This window comes from Schistocerca gregaria, chromosome 2 (assembly GCF_023897955.1).
Source record: "Schistocerca gregaria isolate iqSchGreg1 chromosome 2, iqSchGreg1.2, whole genome shotgun sequence".
Lineage (NCBI taxonomy): Eukaryota > Metazoa > Arthropoda > Insecta > Orthoptera > Acrididae > Schistocerca > Schistocerca gregaria.
The window spans coordinates 875,641,893-875,659,162 of record NC_064921.1 but is presented as its reverse complement, the minus strand read 5'-3'; positions in this window follow the sequence as shown (position 1 = coordinate 875,659,162).

The window sequence follows — 17,270 nt, the reverse complement described above, 5'->3', positions numbered from 1 at the left end:
CCACTTGTATGAATATCAAGAGCTCTGATGGAAACCCAGTTCTAAGCAAAGAAGGGAAAGCAGAAAGGTGGATGGAGTATGTGGAGCGCCTATACAAGGGCGATGTACTTGAGGACAATATCAGGGAAATGGAAGAGGATGTAGATGAAGGTGAAATGGGAGATGTGATACTGGGTGAAGACTTTGATGCAGCACTGAAAGACTTTTTGAGAAAAGAGAACCACTTGTATGAATATCAAGAGCTCAGATGGAAACCCAGTTCTAAGCAAAGAAGGGAAAGCAGAAAGGTGGAAGGAGTATGCGGAGCGTCTATACAAGGGCGATGTACTTGAGGACAATATCAGGGAAATGGAAGAGGATGTAGATGAAGGTGAAATGGGAGATATGATACTGCGTGAAGACTTTGATGCACCACAGAAAGACTGTTTGAGAAAAGAGAACCACTTGTATGAATATCAAGAGCTCAGATGGAAACCCAGTTCTAAGCAAAGAAGGGAAAGCAGAAAGGTGGAAGGAGTATGCGGAGCGTCTATACAAGGGCGATGTACTTGAGGACAATATCAGGGAAATGGAAGAGGATGTAGATGAAGGTGAAATGGGAGATATGATACTGCGTGAAGACTTTGATGAGCACTGAAAGACTTTTTGAGAAAAGAGAACCACTTGTATGAATATCAAGAGCTCAGATGGAAACCCAGTTCTAAGCAAAGAATGGAAAGCAGAAAGGTGGAAGGAGTATGCGGAGCGTCTATACAAGGGCGATGTACTTGAGGACAATATCAAGGAAATGGAAGAGGATGTAGATGAAGGTGAAATGGGAGATATGATACTGCGTGAAGAGTTTGATGGAGCACTGAAAGACTTTTTGAGAAAAGAGAACCACTTGTATGAATATCAAGAGCTCAGATGGAAACCCAGTTCTAAGCAAAGAAGGGAAAGCAGAAAGGTGGAAGGAGTATGCGGAGCGTCTATACAAGGGCGATGTACTTGAGGACAATATCAGGGAAATGGAAGAGGATGTAGATGAAGGTGAAATGGGAGATATGATACTGCGTGAAGACTTTGATGCAGCACTGAAAGACTTTTTGAGAAAAGAGAACCACTTGTATGAATATCAAGAGCTCAGATGGAAACCCAGTTCTAAGCAAAGAAGGGAAAGCAGAAAGGTGGAAGGAGTATGTGGAGCGTCTATACAAGGGCGATGTACTTGAGGACAATATCAGGGAAATGGAAGAGGATGTAGATGAAGGTGAAATGGGAGATGTGATGCTGCGTGAAGACTTTGATGCAGCACTGAAAGACTTTTTGAGAAAAGAGAACCACATGTATGAATATCAAGAGCTCAGATGGAAACCCAGTTCTAAGCAAAGAAGGGAAAGCAGAAAGGTGGAAGGAGTATGCGGAGCGTCTATACAAGGGCGATGTACTTGAGGACAATATCAGGGAAATGGAAGAGGATGTAGATGAAGGTGAAATGGGAGATATGATACTGCGTGAAGACTTTGATGCAGCACTGAAAGACTTTTTGAGAAAAGAGAACCACTTGTATGAATATCAAGAGCTCAGATGGAAACCCAGTTCTAAGCAAAGAAGGGAAAGCAGAAAGGTGGAAGGAGAATGCGGAGCGTCTATACAAGGGCGATGTACTTGAGGACAATATCAGGGAAATGGAAGAGGATGTAGATGAAGGTGAAATGGGAGATATGATACTGCGTGAAGACTTTGATGCAGCACTGAAAGACTTTTTGAGAATAGAGGACCACTTGTATGAATATCAAGAGCTCAGATGGAAACCCAGTTCTAAGCAAAGAAGGGAAAGCAGAATGGTGGAAGGAGTATGCGGAGCGTCTATACAAGGGCGATGTACTGGAGGACAATATCAGGGAAATGGAAGAGGATGTAGATGAAGGTGAAATGGGAGATATGATACTGCGTGAAGACTTTGATGCACCACTGAAAGACTTTTTGAGAAAAGAGAACCACTTGTATGAATATCAAGAGCTCAGATGGAAACCCAGTTCTAAGCAAAGAAGGGAAAGCAGAAAGGTGGATGGAGTATGTGGAGCGCCTATACAAGGGCGATGTACTTGAGGACAATATCAGGGAAATGGAAGAGGATGTAGATGAAGGTGAAATGGGAGATGTGATACTGGGTGAAGACTTTGATGCAGCACTGAAAGACTTTTTGAGAAAAGAGAACCACTTGTATGAATATCAAGAGCTCAGATGGAAACCCAGTTCTAAGCAAAGAAGGGAAAGCAGAAAGGTGGAAGGAGTATGCGGAGCGTCTATACAAGGGCGATGTACTTGAGGACAATATCAGGGAAATGGAAGAGGATGTAGATGAAGGTGAAATGGGAGATATGATACTGCGTGAAGACTTTGATGCACCACAGAAAGACTGTTTGAGAAAAGAGAACCACTTGTATGAATATCAAGAGCTCAGATCGAAACACTGTTCTAAGCAAAGAAGGGAAAGCAGAAAGGTGGAAGGAGTATGCGGAGCGTCTATACAAGGGCGATGTACTTGAGGACAATATCAGGGAAATGGAAGAGGATGTAGATGAAGGTGAAATGGGAGATATGATACTGCGTGAAGACTTTGATGAGCACTGAAAGACTTTTTGAGAAAAGAGAACCACTTGTATGAATATCAAGAGCTCAGATGGAAACCCAGTTCTAAGCAAAGAATGGAAAGCAGAAAGGTGGAAGGAGTATGCGGAGCGTCTATACAAGGGCGATGTACTTGAGGAGAATATCAGGGAAATGGAAGAGGATGTAGATGAAGGTGAAATGGAAGATATGATACTGCGTGAAGACTTTGGTGCAGCACTAAAAGACTTTTTGAGAAAAGAGAACCACTTGTATGAATATCAAGAGTTCAGATGGAAACCCAGTTCTAAGCAAAGAAGGGAAAGCAGAAAGGTGGAAGGAGTATGCGGAGCGTCTATAAAAGGGCGATGTACTTGAGGACAATATCAGGGAAATGGAAGAGGATGTAGATGAAGGTGAAATGGGAGATATGATACTGCGTGAAGTCTTTGATGCATCACTGAAAGACTTTTTGAGAAATGAGAACCACTTGTATGAATATCAAGAGCTCAGATGGAAACCCAGTTCTAAGCAAGGAAGGGAAAGCAGAAAGGTGGAAGGAGTATGCGGAGCGTCTATACAAGGGCGATGTACTTGAGGACAATATCAGGGAAATGGAAGAGGACATTGATGAAGGTGAAATGAGAGGTATGATACTGCGTGAAGACTTTGATGCAGCACTGAAAGACTTTTTGAGAAAAGAGAACCACTTGTATGAATATCAAGAGCTCAGATGGAAACCCAGTTCTAAGCAAAGAAGGGAAAGCAGAAAGGTGGAAGGAGTATGCGGAGCGTCTATACAAGGGCGATGTACTTGAGGACAATATCAGGGAAATGGAAGAGGATGTAGATGAAGGTGAAATGGGAGATATGATACTGCGTGAAGACTTTGATGCAGCACTGAAAGACTTTTTGAGAAAAGAGAACCACTTGTATGAATATCAAGAGCTCAGATGGAAACCCAGTTCTAAGCAAAGAAGGGAAAGCAGAAAGGTGGAAGGAGTATGCGGAGCGTCTATACAAGGGCGAGGTACTTGAGGACAATATCAGTTAAATGGAAGAGGATGTAGATGAAGGTGGAATGGGAGATATGATACTGCGTGAAGAGTTTGATGGAGCACTGAAAGACTTTTTGAGAATAGAGAACCACTTGTATGAATATCAAGAGCTCAGATGGAAACCCAGTTCTAAGCAAAGAAAGGAAAGCAGAAAGGTGGAAGGAGTATGCGGAGCGTCTATACAAGGGCGATGTACTTGAGGACAATATCAGGGAAATGGAAGAGGATGTAGATGAAGGTGAAACGGGAGATATGATACTGCGTGAAGACTTTGATGCAGCACTGAAAGACTTTTTGAGAAAAGAGAACCACTTGTATGAATATCAAGGGCTCAGATGGAAACCCAGTTCTAAGCAAAGAAGGGAAAGCAGAAAGGTGGAAGGAGTATGCGGAGCGTCTATAAAAGGGCGATGTACTTGAGGACAATATCAGGGAAATGGAAGAGGATGTAGATGAAGGTGAAATGGGAGATATGATACTGCGTGAAGACTTTGATGCAGCACTGAAAGACTTTTTGAGAAATGAGAACCACTTGTATGAATATCAAGAGCTCAGATGGAAACCCAGTTCTAAGCAAGGAAGGGAAAGCAGAAAGGTGGAAGGAGTATGCGGAGCGTCTATACAAGGGCGATGTACTTGAGGACAATATCAGGGAAATGGAAGAGGACATTGATGAAGGTGAAATGAGAGGTATGATACTGCGTGAAGACTTTGATGCAGCACTGAAAGACTTTTTGAGAAAAGAGAACCACTTGTATGAATATCAAGAGCTCAGATGGAAACCCAGTTCTAAGCAAAGAAGGGAAAGCAGAAAGGTGGAAGGAGTATGCGGAGCGTCTATACAAGGGCGATGTACTTGAGGACAATATCAGGGAAATGGAAGAGGATGTAGATGAAGGTGAAATGGGAGATATGATACTGCGTGAAGACTTTGATGCAGCACTGAAAGACTTTTTGAGAAAGGAGAACCACTTGTATGAATATCAAGAGCTCAGATGGAAACCCAGTTCTAAGCAAAGAAGGGAAAGCAGAAAGGTGGAAGGAGTATGCGGAGCGTCTATACAAGGGCGATGTACTTGAGGACAATATCAGGGAAATGGAAGAGGATGTAGATGAAGGTGAAATGGGAGATATGATACTGCGTGAAGACTTTGATGCAGCACTGAAAGACTTTTTGAGAAAAGAGAACCACTTGTATGAATATCAAGAGCTCAGATGGAAACCCAGTTCTAAGCAAAGAAGGGAAAGCAGAAAGGTGGAAGGAGTATGCGGAGCGTCTATACAAGGGCGATGTACTTGAGGACAATATCAGGGAAATGGAAGAGGATGTAGATGAAGGTGAAATGGGAGATATGATACTGCGTGAAGACTTTGATGCAGCACTGAAAGACTTTTTGAGAAAAGAGAACCACTTGTATGAATATCAAGAGCTCAGATGGAAACCCAGTTCTAAGCAAAGAAGGGAAAGCAGAAAGGTGGAAGGAGTATGCGGAGCGTCTATACAAGGGCGAGGTACTTGAGGACAATATCAGTTAAATGGAAGAGGATGTAGATGAAGGTGGAATGGGAGATATGATACTGCGTGAAGAGTTTGATGGAGCACTGAAAGACCTTTTGAGAATAGAGAACCACTTGTATGAATATCAAGAGCTCAGATGGAAACCCAGTTCTAAGCAAAGAAAGGAAAGCAGAAAGGTGGAAGGAGTATGCGGAGCGTCTATACAAGGGCGATGTACTTGAGGACAATATCAGGGAAATGGAAGAGGATGTAGATGAAGGTGAAACGGGAGATATGATACTGCGTGAAGACTTTGATGCAGCACTGAAAGAGATTTTGAGAAAAGAGAACCACTTGTATGAATATCAAGGGCTCAGATGGAAACCCAGTTCTAAGCAAAGAAGGGAAAGCAGAAAGGTGGAAGGAGTATGCGGAGCGTCTATACAAGGGCGATGTACTTGAGGACAATATCAGGGAAATGGAAGAGGATGTAGATGAAGGTGAAATGGGAGATATGATACTGCGTGAAGACTTTGATGCAGCACTGAAAGACTTTTTGAGAAAAGAGAACCACTTGTATGAATATCAAGAGCTCAGATGGAAATCCAGTTCTAAGCAAAGAAGGGAAAGCAGAAAGGTGGAAGGAGTATGCGGAGCGTCTATACAAGGGCGATGTACTTGAGGACAATATCAGGGAAATGGAAGAGGATGTAGATGAAGGTGAAATGGGAGATATGATACTGCGTGAAGACTTTGATGGAGCACTGAAAGACTTTTTGAGAAAAGAGAACCACTTGTATGAATATCAAGAGCTCAGATGGAAACTTAGTTCCAAGCAAAGAAGGGAAAGCAGAAAGGTGGAAGGAGAATGGGGAGCGTCTATACAAGGGCGATGTACTTGAGGACAATATCAGGGAAATGGAAGAGGATGTAGATGAAGGTGAAATGGGAGATATGATACTGCGTGAAGACTTTGATGCAGCACTGAAAGACTTTTTGAGAAAAGAGAACCACTTGTATGAATATCAAGAGCTCAGATGGAAACCCAGTTCTAAGCAAAGAAGGGAAAGCAGAAAGGTGGAAGGAGTATGCGGAGCGTCTATACAAGGGCGATGTACTTGAGGACAATATCAGGGAAATGGAAGAGGATGTAGATGAAGGTGAAATGGGAGATATGATACTGCGTGAAGACTTTGATGCAGCACTGAAAGACTTTTTGAGAAAAGAGAACCACTTGTATGAATATCAAGAGCTCAGGTGGAAACCCAGTTCTAAGCAAAGAAGGGAAAGCAGAGAGGTGGAAGGAGTATGCGGAGCGTCTATACAAGGGCGATGTACTTGAGGACAATATCAGGGAAATGGAAGAGGATGTAGATGAAGGTGAAATGGGAGATATGATACTGCGTGAAGAGTTTGATGGAGCACTGAAAGACCTTTTGAGAATAGAGAACCACTTGTATGAATATCAAGAGCTCAGATGGAAACCCAGTTCTAAGCAAAGAAAGGAAAGCAGAAAGGTGGAAGGAGTATGCGGAGCGTCTATACAAGGGCGATGTACTTGAGGACAATATCAGGGAAATGGAAGAGGATGTAGATGAAGGTGAAACGGGAGATATGATACTGCGTGAAGACTTTGATGCAGCACTGAAAGACTTTTTGAGAAAAGAGAACCACTTGTATGAATATCAAGGGCTCAGATGGAAACCCAGTTCTAAGCAAAGAAGGGAAAGCAGAAAGGTGGAAGGAGTATGCGGAGCGTCTATACAAGGGCGATGTACTTGAGGACAATATCAGGGAAATGGAAGAGGATGTAGATGAAGGTGAAATGGGAGATATGATACTGCGTGAAGACTTTGATGCAGCACTGAAAGACTTTTTGAGAAAAGAGAACCACTTGTATGAATATCAAGAGCTCAGATGGAAATCCAGTTCTAAGCAAAGAAGGGAAAGCAGAAAGGTGGAAGGAGTATGCGGAGCGTCTATACAAGTGCGATGTACTTGAGGACAATATCAGGGAAATGGAAGAGGATGTAGATGAAGGTGAAATGGGAGATATGATACTGCGTGAAGACTTTGATGCAGCACTGAAAGACTTTTGGAGAAAAGAGAACCACTTGTATGAATATCAAGAGCTCAGATGGAAACTTAGTTCCAAGCAAAGAAGGGAAAGCAGAAAGGTGGAAGGAGAATGCGGAGCGTCTATACAAGGGCGATGTACTTGAGGACAATATCAGGGAAATGGAAGAGGACGTAGATGAAGGTGAAATGGGAGATATGATACTGCGTGAAGACTTTGACGCTGCACTGAAAGACTTTTTGAGAAAAGAGAACCACTTGTATGAATATCAAGAGCTCAGATGGAAACCCAGTTCTAAGCAAAGAAGGGAAAGCAGAAAGGTGGAAGGAGTATGCGGAGCGTCTATACAAGGGCGATGTACTTGAGGACAATATCAGGGAAATGGAAGAGGACGTAGATGAAGGTGAAATAGGAGATATGATACTGTGTGAAGACTTTGATGCAGCACAGAAAGACTTTTTGAGAAAAGAGAACCACTTGTATGAATATCAAGAGCTCAGATGGAAACCCAGTTCTAAGCAAAGAAGGGAAAGCAGAAAGGTGGAAGGAGTATGCGGAGCGTCTATACAAGGGCGATGTACTTGAGGACAATATCAGGGAAATGGAAGAGGATGTAGATGAAGGTGAAATGGGAGATATGATACTGCGTGAAGACTTTGATGCAGCACTGAAAGACTTTTTGAGAAAAGAGAACCACTTGTATGAATATCAAGAGCTCAGGTGGAAACCCAGTTCTAAGCAAAGAAGGGAAAGCAGAGAGGTGGGAGGAGTATGCGGAGCGTCTATACAAGGGCGATGTACTTGAGGACAATATCAGGGAAATGGAAGAGGATGTAGATGAAGGTGAAATGGGTGATATGATACTGCGTGAAGACTTTGATGCAGCACTGAAAGACTTTTTGAGAAAAGAGAACCACTTGTATGAATATCAAGAGCTCAGGTGGAAACCCAGTTCTAAGCAAAGAAGGGAAAGCAGAAAGGTGGAAGGAGTATGCGGAGCGTCTATACAAGGGCGATGTACTTGAGGACAATATCAGGGAAATGGAAGAGGATGTAGATGAAGGTGAAATGGGAGATATGATACTGCGTGAAGACTTTGATGCAGCACTGAAAGACTTTTTGAGAAAAGAGAACCACTTGTATGAATATCAAGAGCTCAGATGGAAACCCAGTTCTAAGCAAAGAAGGGAAAACAGAGAGGTGGAAGGAGTATGCGGAGCGTCTATACAAGGGCGATGTACTTGAGGACAATATCAGGGAAATGGAAGAGGATGTAGATGAAGGTGAAATGGGAGATATGATACTGTGTGAAGACTTTGATGCAGCACAGAAAGCCTTTTTGAGAAAAGAGAACCACTTGTATGAATATCAAGAGCTCAGATGGAAACCCAGTTCTAAGCAAAGAAGGGAAAGCAGAAAGGTGGAAGGAGTATGCGGAGCGTCTATACAAGGGCGATGTACTTGAGGACAATATCAGGGAAATGGAAGAGGATGTAGATGAAGGTGAAATGGGAGATATGATACTGCGTGAAGACTTTGATGCAGCACTGAAAGACTTTTTGAGAAAAGAGAACCACTTGTATGAATATCAAGAGCTCAGGTGGAAACCCAGTTCTAAGCAAAGAAGGGAAAGCAGAGAGGTGGAAGGAGTATGCGGAGCGTCTATACAAGGGCGATGTACTTGAGGACAATATCAGGGAAATGGAAGAGGATGTAGATGAAGGTGAAATGGGTGATATGATACTGCGTGAAGAGTTTGATGCAGCACTGAAAGACTTTTTGAGAAAAGAGAACCACTTGTATGAATATCAAGAGCTCAGGTGGAAACCCAGTTCTAAGCAAAGAAGGGAAAGCAGAGAGGTGGAAGGAGTATGCGGAGCGTCTATACAAGGGCGATGTACTTGAGGACAATATCAGGGAAATGGAAGAGGATGTAGATGAAGGTGAAATGGGTGATATGATACTGCGTGAAGAGTTTGATGCAGCACTGAAAGACTTTTTGAGAAAAGAGAACCACTTGTATGAATATCAAGAGCTCAGGTGGAAACCCAGTTCTAAGCAAAGAAGGGAAAGCAGAGAGGTGGAAGGAGTATGCGGAGCATCTATACAAGGGCGATGTACTTGAGGACAATATCAGGGAAATGGAAGAGGATGTAGATGAAGGTGAAATGGGTGATATGATACTGCGTGAAGAGTTTGATGCAGCACTGAAAGACTTTTTGAGAAAAGAGAACCACTTGTATGAATATCAAGAGCTCAGGTGGAAACCCAGTTCTAAGCAAAGAAGGGAAAGCAGAGAGGTGGAAGGAGTATGCGGAGCGTCTATACAAGGGCGATGTACTTGAGGACAATATCAGGGAAATGGAAGAGGATGTAGATGAAGGTGAAATGGGTGATATGATACTGCGTGAAGACTTTGACGCTACACTGAAAGACTTTTTGAGAAAAGAGAACCACTTGTATGAATATCAAGAGCTCAGATGGAAACCCAGTTCTAAGCAAAGAAGGGAAAGCAGAAAGGTGGAAGGAGTATGCGGAGCGTCTATACAAGGGCGATGTACTTGAGGACAATATCAGGGAAATGGAAGAGGACGTAGATGAAGGTGAAATGGGAGATATGATACTGCGTGAAGACTTTGACGCTGCACTGAAAGACTTTTTGAGAAAAGAGAACCACTTGTATGAATATCAAGAGCTCAGATGGAAACCCAGTTCTAAGCAAAGAAGGGAAAGCAGAAATGTGGTAGGAGTATGCGGAGCGTCTATACAAGGGCGATGTACTTGAGGACAATATCAGGGAAATGGAAGAGGATGTAGATGAAAGTGAAATGGGAGATATGATACTGTGTGAAGACTTTGATGCAGCACAGAAAGACTTTTTGAGAAAAGAGAACCACTTGTATGAATATCAAGAGCTCAGATGGAAACCCAGTTCTAAGCAAAGAAGGGAAAGCAGAAAGGTGGAAGGAGTATGCGGAGCGTCTATACAAGGGCGATGTACTTGAGGACAATATCAGGGAAATGGAAGAGGACGTAGATGAAGGTGAAATGGGAGATATGATACTGCGTGAAGAGTTTGACGCAGCACTGAAAGACTTTTTGAGAAAAGAGAACCACTTGTATGAATATCAAGAGCTCAGATGGAAACCCAGTTCTAAGCAAAGAAGGGAAAGCAGAAATGTGGAAGGAGTATGCGGAGCGTCTATACAAGGGCGATGTACTTGAGGACAATATCAGGGAAATGGAAGAGGATGTAGATGAAGGTGAAATGGGAGATATGATACTGTGTGAAGACTTTGATGCAGCACAGAAAGACTTTTTGAGAAAAGAGAACCACTTGTATGAATATCAAGAGCTCAGATGGAAACCCAGTTCTAAGCAAAGAAGGGAAAGCAGAAAGGTGGAAGGAGTATGCGGAGCGTCTATACAAGGGCGATGTACTTGAGGACAATATCAGGGAAATGGAAGAGGATGTAGATGAAGGTGAAATGGGAGATATGATACTGCGTGAAGACTTTGATGCAGCACTGAAAGACTTTTTGAGAAAAGAGAACCACTTGTATGAATATCAAGAGCTCAGGTGGAAACCCAGTTCTAAGCAAAGAAGGGAAAGCAGAGAGGTGGAAGGAGTATGCGGAGCGTCTATACAAGGGCGATGTACTTGAGGACAATATCAGGGAAATGGAAGAGGATGTAGATGAAGGTGAAATGGGTGATATGATACTGCGTGAAGAGTTTGATGCAGCACTGAAAGACTTTTTGAGAAAGGAGAACCACTTGTATGAATATCAAGAGCTCAGGTGGAAACCCAGTTCTAAGCAAAGAAGGGAAAGCAGAGAGGTGGAAGGAGTATGCGGAGCGTCTATACAAAGGCGATGTACTTGAGGACAATATCAGGGAAATGGAAGAGGATGTAGATGAAGGTGAAATGGGTGATATGATACTGCGTGAAGACTTTGACGCTGCACTGAAAGACTTTTTGAGAAAAGAGAACCACTTGTATGAATATCAAGAGCTCAGATGGACACCCAGTTCTAAGCAAAGAAGGGAAAGCAGAAAGATGGAAGGAGTATGCGGAGCGTCTATACAAGGGCGATGTACTTGAGGACAATATCAGGGAAATGGAAGAGGACGTAGATGAAGGTGAAATGGGAGATATGATACTGCGTGAAGACTTTGACGCTGCACTGAAAGACTTTTTGAGAAAAGAGAACCACTTGTATGAATATCAAGAGCTCAGATGGAAACCCAGTTCTAAGCAAAGAAGGGAAAGCAGAAATGTGGAAGGAGTATGCGGAGCGTCTATACAAGGGCGATGTACTTGAGGACAATATCAGGGAAATGGAAGAGGATGTAGATGAAGGTGAAATGGGAGATATGATACTGTGTGAAGACTTTGATGCAGCACAGAAAAACTTTTTGAGAAAAGAGAACCACTTGTATGAATATCAAGAGCTCAGATGGAAACCCAGTTCTAAGCAAAGAAGGGAAAGCAGAAAGGTGGAAGGAGTATGCGGAGCGTCTATACAAGGGCGATGTACTTGAGGACAATATCAGGGAAATGGAAGAGGATGTAGATGAAGGTGAAATGGGAGATATGATACTGCGTGAAGACTTTGATGCAGCACTGAAAGACTTTTTGAGAAAAGAGAACCACTTGTATGAATATCAAGAGCTCAGGTGGAAACCCAGTTCTAAGCAAAGAAGGGAAAGCAGAGAGGTGGAAGGAGTATGTGGAGCGTCTATACAAGGGCGATGTACTTGAGGACAATATCAGGGAAATGGAAGAGGATGTAGATGAAGGTGAAATGGGTGATATGATACTGCGTGAAGAGTTTGATGCAGCACTGAAAGACTTTTTGAGAAAAGAGAACCACTTGTATGAATATCAAGAGCTCAGGTGGAAACCCAGTTCTAAGCAAAGAAGGGAAAGCAGAAAGGTGGAAGGAGTATGCGGAGCGTCTATACAAGGGCGATGTACTTGAGGACAATATCAGGGAAATGGAAGAGGATGTAGATGAAGGTGAAATGGGAGATATGATACTGCGTGAAGACTTTGATGCAGCACTGAAAGACTTTTTGAGAAAAGAGAACCACTTGTATGAATATCAAGAGCTCAGATGGAAACCCAGTTCTAAGCAAAGAAGGGAAAGCAGAGAGGTGGAAGGAGTATGCGGAGCGTCTATACAAGGGCGATGTACTTGAGGACAATATCAGGGAAATGGAAGAGGATGTAGATGAAGGTGAAATGGGAGATATGATACTGTGTGAAGCCTTTGATGCAGCACAGAAAGACTTTTTTGAGAAAAGAGAACCACTTGTATGAATATCAAGAGCTCAGATGGAAACCCAGTTCTAAGCAAAGAAGGGAAAGCAGAAAGGTGGAAGGAGTATGCGGAGCGTCTATACAAGGGCGATGTACTTGAGGACAATATCAGGGAAATGGAAGAGGATGTAGATGAAGGTGAAATGGGAGATATGATACTGCGTGAAGACTTTGATGCAGCACTGAAAGACTTTTTGAGAAAAGAGAACCACTTGTATGAATATCAAGAGCTCAGGTGGAAACCCAGTTCTAAGCAAAGAAGGGAAAGCAGAGAGGTGGAAGGAGTATGCGGAGCGTCTATACAAGGGCGATGTACTTGAGGACAATATCAGGGAAATGGAAGAGGATGTAGATGAAGGTGAAATGGGTGATATGATACTGCGTGAAGAGTTTGATGCAGCACTGAAAGACTTTTTGAGAAAAGAGAACCACTTGTATGAATATCAAGAGCTCAGGTGGAAACCCAGTTCTAAGCAAAGAAGGGAAAGCAGAGAGGTGGAAGGAGTATGCGGAGCGTCTATACAAGGGCGATGTACTTGAGGACAATATCAGGGAAATGGAAGAGGATGTAGATGAAGGTGAAATGGGTGATATGATACTGCGTGAGAGTTTGATGCAGCACTGAAAGACTTTTTGAGAAAAGAGAACCTTTTGTATGAATATCAAGAGCTCAGGTGGAAACCCAGTTCTAAGCAAAGAAGGGAAAGCAGAGAGGTGGAAGGAGTATGCGGAGCGTCTATACAAGGGCGATGTACTTGAGGACAATATCAGGGAAATGGAAGAGGATGTAGATGAAGGTGAAATGGGTGATATGATACTGCGTGAAGAGTTTGATGCAGCACTGAAAGACTTTTTGAGAAAAGAGAACCACTTGTATGAATATCAAGAGCTCAGGTGGAAACCCAGTTCTAAGCAAAGAAGGGAAAGCAGAGAGGTGGAAGGAGTATGCGGAGCGTCTATACAAGGGCGATGTACTTGAGGACAATATCAGGGAAATGGAAGAGGATGTAGATGAAGGTGAAATGGGTGATATGATACTGCGTGAAGAGTTTGATGCAGCACTGAAAGACTTTTTGAGAAAAGAGAACCACTTGTATGAATATCAAGAGCTCAGGTGGAAACCCAGTTCTAAGCAAAGAAGGGAAAGCAGAAAGGTGGAAGGAGTATGCGGAGCGTCTATACAAGGGCGATGTACTTGAGGACAATATCAGGGAAATGGAAGAGGATGTAGATGAAGGTGAAATGGGTGATATGATACTGCGTGAAGAGTTTGATGCAGCACTGAAAGACTTTTTGAGAAAAGAGAACCACTTGTATGAATATCAAGAGCTCAGGTGGAAACCCAGTTCTAAGCAAAGAAGGGAAAGCAGAGAGGTGGAAGGAGTATGCGGAGCGTCTATACAAGGGCGATGTACTTGAGGACAATATCAGGGAAATGGAAGAGAATGTAGATGAAGGTGAAATGGGTGATATGATACTGCGTGAAGAGTTTGATGGAGCACTGAAAGACTTTTTGAGAAAAGAGAACCACTTGTATGAATATCAAGAGCTCAGGTGGAAACCCAGTTCTAAGCAAAGAAGGGAAAGCAGAGAGGTGGAAGGAGTATGCGGAGCGTCTATACAAGGGCGATGTACTTGAGGACAATATCAGGGAAATGGAAGAGGATGTAGATGAAGGTGATATGGGTGATATGATACTGCGTGAAGAGTTTGATGCAGCACTGAAAGACTTTTTGAGAAAAGAGAACCACTTGTATGAATATCAAGAGCTCAGGTGGAAACCCAGTTCTAAGCAAAGAAGGGAAAGCAGAGAGGTGGAAGGAGTATGCGGAGCGTCTATACAAGGGCGATGTACTTGAGGACAATATCAGGGAAATGGAAGAGGATGTAGATGAAGGTGAAATGGGTGATATGATACTGCGTGAAGAGTTTGATGCAGCACTGAAAGACTTTTTGAGAAAAGAGAACCACTTGTATGAATATCAAGAGCTCAGGTGGAAACCCAGTTCTAAGCAAAGAAGGGAAAGCAGAGAGGTGGAAGGAGTATGCGGAGCGTCTATACAAGGGCGATGTACTTGAGGACAATATCAGGGAAATGGAAGAGGATGTAGATGAAGGTGAAATGGGTGATATGATACTGCGTGAAGAGTTTGATGCAGCACTGAAAGACTTTTTGAGAAAAGAGAACCACTTGTATGAATATCAAGAGCTCAGGTGGAAACCCAGTTCTAAGCAAAGAAGGGAAAGCAGAGAGGTGGAAGGAGTATGCGGAGCGTCTATACAAGGGCGATGTACTTGAGGACAATATCAGGGAAATGGAAGAGGATGTAGATGAAGGTGAAATGGGTGATATGATACTGCGTGAAGAGTTTGATGCAGCACTGAAAGACTTTTTGAGAAAAGAGAACCACTTGTATGAATATCAAGAGCTCAGGTGGAAACCCAGTTCTAAGCAAAGAAGGGAAAGCAGAGAGGTGGAAGGAGTATGCGGAGCATCTATACAAGGGCGATGTACTTGAGGACAATATCAGGGAAATGGAAGAGGATGTAGATGAAGGTGAAATGGGTGATATGATACTGCGTGAAGAGTTTGATGCAGCACTGAAAGACTTTTTGAGAAAAGAGAACCACTTGTATGAATATCAAGAGCTCAGGTGGAAACCCAGTTCTAAGCAAAGAAGGGAAAGCAGAGAGGTGGAAGGAGTATGCGGAGCGTCTATACAAGGGCGATGTACTTGAGGACAATATCAGGGAAATGGAAGAGGATGTAGATGAAGGTGAAATGGGTGATATGATACTGCGTGAAGACTTTGACGCTACACTGAAAGACTTTTTGAGAAAAGAGAACCACTTGTATGAATATCAAGAGCTCAGATGGAAACCCAGTTCTAAGCAAAGAAGGGAAAGCAGAAAGGTGGAAGGAGTATGCGGAGCGTCTATACAAGGGCGATGTACTTGAGGACAATATCAGGGAAATGGAAGAGGACGTAGATGAAGGTGAAATGGGAGATATGATACTGCGTGAAGACTTTGACGCTGCACTGAAAGACTTTTTGAGAAAAGAGAACCACTTGTATGAATATCAAGAGCTCAGATGGAAACCCAGTTCTAAGCAAAGAAGGGAAAGCAGAAATGTGGTAGGAGTATGCGGAGCGTCTATACAAGGGCGATGTACTTGAGGACAATATCAGGGAAATGGAAGAGGATGTAGATGAAAGTGAAATGGGAGATATGATACTGTGTGAAGACTTTGATGCAGCACAGAAAGACTTTTTGAGAAAAGAGAACCACTTGTATGAATATCAAGAGCTCAGATGGAAACCCAGTTCTAAGCAAAGAAGGGAAAGCAGAAAGGTGGAAGGAGTATGCGGAGCGTCTATACAAGGGCGATGTACTTGAGGACAATATCAGGGAAATGGAAGAGGACGTAGATGAAGGTGAAATGGGAGATATGATACTGCGTGAAGAGTTTGACGCAGCACTGAAAGACTTTTTGAGAAAAGAGAACCACTTGTATGAATATCAAGAGCTCAGATGGAAACCCAGTTCTAAGCAAAGAAGGGAAAGCAGAAATGTGGAAGGAGTATGCGGAGCGTCTATACAAGGGCGATGTACTTGAGGACAATATCAGGGAAATGGAAGAGGATGTAGATGAAGGTGAAATGGGAGATATGATACTGTGTGAAGACTTTGATGCAGCACAGAAAGACTTTTTGAGAAAAGAGAACCACTTGTATGAATATCAAGAGCTCAGATGGAAACCCAGTTCTAAGCAAAGAAGGGAAAGCAGAAAGGTGGAAGGAGTATGCGGAGCGTCTATACAAGGGCGATGTACTTGAGGACAATATCAGGGAAATGGAAGAGGATGTAGATGAAGGTGAAATGGGAGATATGATACTGCGTGAAGACTTTGATGCAGCACTGAAAGACTTTTTGAGAAAAGAGAACCACTTGTATGAATATCAAGAGCTCAGGTGGAAACCCAGTTCTAAGCAAAGAAGGGAAAGCAGAGAGGTGGAAGGAGTATGCGGAGCGTCTATACAAGGGCGATGTACTTGAGGACAATATCAGGGAAATGGAAGAGGATGTAGATGAAGGTGAAATGGGTGATATGATACTGCGTGAAGAGTTTGATGCAGCACTGAAAGACTTTTTGAGAAAGGAGAACCACTTGTATGAATATCAAGAGCTCAGGTGGAAACCCAGTTCTAAGCAAAGAAGGGAAAGCAGAGAGGTGGAAGGAGTATGCGGAGCGTCTATACAAAGGCGATGTACTTGAGGACAATATCAGGGAAATGGAAGAGGATGTAGATGAAGGTGAAATGGGTGATATGATACTGCGTGAAGACTTTGACGCTGCACTGAAAGACTTTTTGAGAAAAGAGAACCACTTGTATGAATATCAAGAGCTCAGATGGACACCCAGTTCTAAGCAAAGAAGGGAAAGCAGAAAGATGGAAGGAGTATGCGGAGCGTCTATACAAGGGCGATGTACTTGAGGACAATATCAGGGAAATGGAAGAGGACGTAGATGAAGGTGAAATGGGAGATATGATACTGCGTGAAGACTTTGACGCTGCACTGAAAGACTTTTTGAGAAAAGAGAACCACTTGTATGAATATCAAGAGCTCAGATGGAAACCCAGTTCTAAGCAAAGAAGGGAAAGCAGAAATGTGGAAGGAGTATGCGGAGCGTCTATACAAGGGCGATGTACTTGA